A 5,000-nucleotide genomic window follows, 5' to 3' on the forward strand; every position below is an offset into this window, starting at 1 on the left:
GAGAACTGATGTAATTTTAGTTTTTTTCCTATCACCACCATATTGCCTATTAAAGGTCCCATATCATGTAAAGCAGGACTCCCTCTCCTCTGTGATGATAAAGGAGTTGGATGTGTATCTAAACATGGTGAAAGTATCAAAAGTAAATCCACACAATCCATATTAGAAAAGCGAGCCTCTAAACGAGCCGTTTGGACTTCTGTAACTTTGTGGCGTCACAAAGGTTCGCTCATTATCATTTCTGTAAGAAATAATAGACTAACAAAGTGTTTTTTTCAAAGCGGTCGAGCGGTCGTCATCGTTTATTACCGGAGAGTTTTCCCTACCTGTAGCCGCCGGGCCGCGGCGTCTCACGTTTCGCTCTCGAAACGGTTAGCCGATCGGAACGGAGGGTCGTTAATATTAATGAGCCTTAAAGACACGGAGACAGAAACGGCCTGTTCTTGGTAAGGCTCAGAGAGATGCTGGAAAATGAACGTGGAGAAAAGGATTGAGAGTGTTTTTGGTTCATGACACCACACACACAGCTTTGAATGGACAGAAAGACACAAAATAAAACTCTGGAAACTGGAGAATATGGACCTTTAAGAGTCTAAACCCAGCGATGTATTTCCAGTCAGAAGCTCCTGCTGTTTGTTCTGCTGCAGGTTTGAACTCACTGACTCCCATTGTTTTCAACAATACATTGGAAATAGTGGAGACAAACTGCTGTTACAGCCATAGAAGCAGGCTCGTTGACTAAAAACACATTTTTATTTTTATTATTAGCTTTAATATTTAACAGTCAAATCTGGACTAGAGCGGCTTTAACCAGATTATTTGACTAAGAACATTATTGTTATATTTTAGTTCCCAAACAACTAATAATAAAATGTATGGTGCAGTGTATTGTTATTGTCCAGGGAGTTTTTTCTACAGTCTTTCTACATCATTTGTGTGTGTGTGTGTGTGTGTGTGTGTGTGTGTGTTGGTCTGGGACGGGCTGGCTATAAAAACAAGCCGAGTTTCTCCTCATCAGCTGCAGTGTGTGATCAGGTGAAGGCTTTCTATCAGGTTTCTATCAGGTTTCTATCAGGTTTCTATCAGGGTTATCAGTGAGGTTTTCAGATGTGTGGGGCAGATCTGAGGCTTGTTGGACAGCGAAAGAGGAAAGCCTGTTAGAAACAGCTGGGTAGCTAAAAAACAAAAAAAAGTCCTGAAGTCTCATCGATGGGACAAAGGGTGTAAGGCCTGACCCGAGTGAAACATCACTTCAGGTCTGCAGGATCTCTGCTGATCAGTGATGAGGTCAATTACACTCTTACTTTCAGAAAAACATAATTTTCCCTCAGGCTAAAAATGCGATAAACTTTGGCATTTACAGAACCCCACAGTTGTTTATTTTTCTATATTGCTTTATTGTATTATTAGTCTGTTACTCATTTCATTGCATATTATTATATGACTCTTTTATTTTGCTCATAGCCTCCTCTGTTTGTCTTTTCCCTGCTGTATCCTGTTACTTTTTGTGCTCCAACGACCTAATTTCTCCACGGGGATCAATAAAGTCTAATCTAATCACATAATCTATTCCACAAATAAAAAGGTGCTAAACTGAATTTAGGAGGGTTAACCTGCACTACATCCCACTGTTGATGCAGTGTGACTTCAAAAGCAATTCAGTGAGATACATTTATTTGTTTTGAGTATTAAGTACCCAGCTGCTCCTAATGCAGAAGAGTATGAATAGTCTACTGTCTGTATGTGGATAGAGAGCGGCCATGTTGGAGGTCTTCAGCTCTGTGAACAGCTGATTGTGTTTCTCAACAGAATTGAAGTTCAAGTTATCACAGTCTGTCTCAAGAGAACAAGCCTAACTAGATTTAACTGATCAACAATCAACCATAGAACAGAATGATATAGAACAAACATCAGGAAGAGCAAGACTCACAAAAATAGCAAGACATTGAACAGATGGATAATTTCTGTCTGTTTCTGACTGAACTGATCATTTCATCACTGATCCATCTGATTGATTTAGTGTTTAGATAATGTCAGCTTGTTAGCTAGCTAACCATAGTATCTGGTCAGCTAACATCACTGTCTTGTTGTTAACACATCTGATTAGCACACTAGCTAACGTAGCTAGTAGTAGCTAGCGTTAGCATGTTGACATTAACATCAGTGTGTTTGCCGGCTAGTTAGCTAGCTAACAGTTTGTTCAGGTTAACTGAGCTGACTCTTCTCAAGCTACAACTCAGAGTGTTTTGGAGTAGAGACTAGGGCTAAAGACAAGACAGTTTACTGTGTCACAGTAACCAAATCCACCTTATCACACTATTCACTTTTACTGAGAGCGTTACTGAATGGATCTACAGCCACACCACAACAAGCTGACTCAGCTGCTCTCTGCTTCTAGCTGCTTGATACAGATTTACACTTTATTAACTAACAGACTTCTACAGTGTTCCTCCATCATGGAGACTCAGCTCTACAGTCTTTATTTATGTACAGTATAGTATATATCTGCATGTGTGACTGTGTTAGTCAGTTAGACATCGTAAACTGAGACCAGCTCTTCAGTGTCATGGTCATCAGTGTGCCAGCCCACCTGGCATGCTGGGATAGACAAATCAAGCGCTCCCTAAGCTGTTAGCACATTGTTGGTGTCGACCCAGTGTGGATGTGATGAGGTGTTGACTATACATCATGTTGGCTCGCCCTCGCAGCTGCTGAGAGAGAGAGAGAGTGTGTGTGTGGGTGTATGTTGTGCATGTGTTTGTCTCGGTTTCTGTGTGTGTGTTATTGTGTGTTTTGCATGTTTGTGTATATGAGTTTTCGTGTACTCAAGTTACTGTGTGTGTGTGTGTGTGTGCACTTATGTAAGTAACAGAGTGAGAGAGCTATGTCGTGTGTGTGTGTGTGTGTATGTGTGTGTGTGATGACAGAGTCACTGACACCATGGTAGCTGTTAAATAGTCGGACCTCAATCCTTCATTACAGCACATAGCAGACAGACAGCAGTAACTCACTCAGCTTTATTTATTATGACGCTCTCATATTCTGCTATTCTTATCTTCTTATCACCCCCCTCCACCAACCCCCCCCCCCCACACACACACACACACACACACACACACTCTCACACGCACACACACTGCCCCCCCCATGATGAAACAGAGGGGGGCCAGTGGGAACATAACAATAGCAGAATATGAGAGCGCCATAATAATAAAGCTGAGCGAGTTATTTGTCCATTCCTTCATCCTGATGGTACTCATACTGATGATACAATCAGTTGAAAACATCTCTTATGAAGTCATAATTGCCGGTTAATGTAATAATGTGATGTTATTATATTATCCAGTCATTTATTACATTAACAGTTTTATTACATTTTAAGAAGTTATTACATTATCAGTTGCTACGAGCCTTAAATACCAAAAACAATAAAACCCATCAGACAATGCAAACAGCCTGAAAAATGTATTTACTTTGTTCCTTTGTACAGACCTGAACTTTGACCTTTTTCAGATTTGTAGATCTTGTTACTGATTGGCCCAGAGGGGGATGCCATCACTGGTGGGGGACAACATGAGCTGTCTTTCTCTCTTCTGGCTCAGTCTCATCCAAAACACATAAAAGCGAGGCGGGGTTGTGTGTGTAAGTGTTGGGAGGGTCTGGACTGACTGAAAGCCTTAACAGTGGACCTTCAAAGAGGTGAATCTCCCTCAGGGTCAGGGGTCAGAGGTGGTGGTTTGAGGTCTAGGGTCCAGGATTCACAGTTCATTGTTCACAGGTCAGCGTTCAGGCTGGAGGGTTCAAAGTTCAAGGTTTATGGTTTAGGGTTCAGAGTTCAGGGTAGAGTTTAGTATACTATGTAGTATAGTAAATGACAAATAAACTTTCAACTAGAGTTTAGGGTTCAGAGTTCAGAGTTCAAAGTAGAGTTCAGGGTAGAGTTCAGGATTCAGGGTAGAGTTCAGGGTAGAGTTCAGGGTTCAGGGTAGGGTTCAGGGTAGAGTTCAGGGTATAGTTCAGGATTTAGGGTAGAGTTCAGAGTTCAGGGTAGAGTTCAGAGTTCAGGGTAGAGTTCAGGATCAGGATAGAGTTTAGAGTTCATGGTAGAGTTCAGGGTTCAGGGTAGAGTTCAGGGTAGAATTCAGAGTTCAGGGTAGAATTCAGGATTCAGGGTAGAGTTCAGGGTAGAGTTCAGAGTTCAGGGTAGAGTTCAGGGTTCAGGGTAGAGTTCAGGGTAGAGTTCAGGGTAGAGTTCAGAGTTCAGGGTAGAGTTCAGAGTTCAGGGTAGAGTTCAGAGTACAGGATTCAGGGTAGAGTTCAGGGTACAGTTCAGGGTTCAGGTTGGAGTTCAGAGTTCAGGGTAAAATTCAGGATTCAGGGTAGAGTTCAGGGTAGAGTTCAGAGTTCAGGGTAGAGTTCAGGGTTCAGGGTAGAGTTCAGGGTAGAGTTCAGAGTTCAGGGTAGAGTTCAGGGTAGAGTTCAGAGTACAGGATTCAGGGTAGAGTTCAGAGTTCAGGGTACAGTTCAGGGTTCAGGTTGGAGTTCAGAGTTCAGGGTAGAGTTCAGGGTTCAGAGTTCGGGATTCAAGGTAGAGTTCAGGGTTCAGGGTAGAGTTCAGGGTTCAGGGTGGTGTCCAGGGTAGAGTTCAGGGTTCAGGGTAGAGTTCAGGGTAGAGTTCAGGGTTCAGGGTAGAGTTCAGGATTCAGAGTTCAGGGTAGAGTTCAGAGTACAGGATTCAGGGTAGAGTTCAGAGTTCAGGGTACAGTTCAGGGTAGAGTTCAGGGTTCAGGTTGGAGTTCAGAGTTCAGGGTAGAGTTCAGGGTGGAGTTCAGAGTTCAGAGTTCAGGATTCAGGGTAGAGTTCAGGGTCCAGGGTAGAGTTCAGGGTTCAGAGTTCGGGATTCAGGGTAGAGTTCAGGCTCCAGGGTAGAGTTCAGGGTCCAGGGTGGTGTCCAGGGTAGAGTTCAGGGTTCATCGTAGAGTTCAGGGTCCAGGGTAGAG

This window comes from Centroberyx gerrardi, chromosome 10, assembly GCF_048128805.1.
Source record: "Centroberyx gerrardi isolate f3 chromosome 10, fCenGer3.hap1.cur.20231027, whole genome shotgun sequence".
Classification (NCBI taxonomy): domain Eukaryota; kingdom Metazoa; phylum Chordata; class Actinopteri; order Beryciformes; family Berycidae; genus Centroberyx; species Centroberyx gerrardi.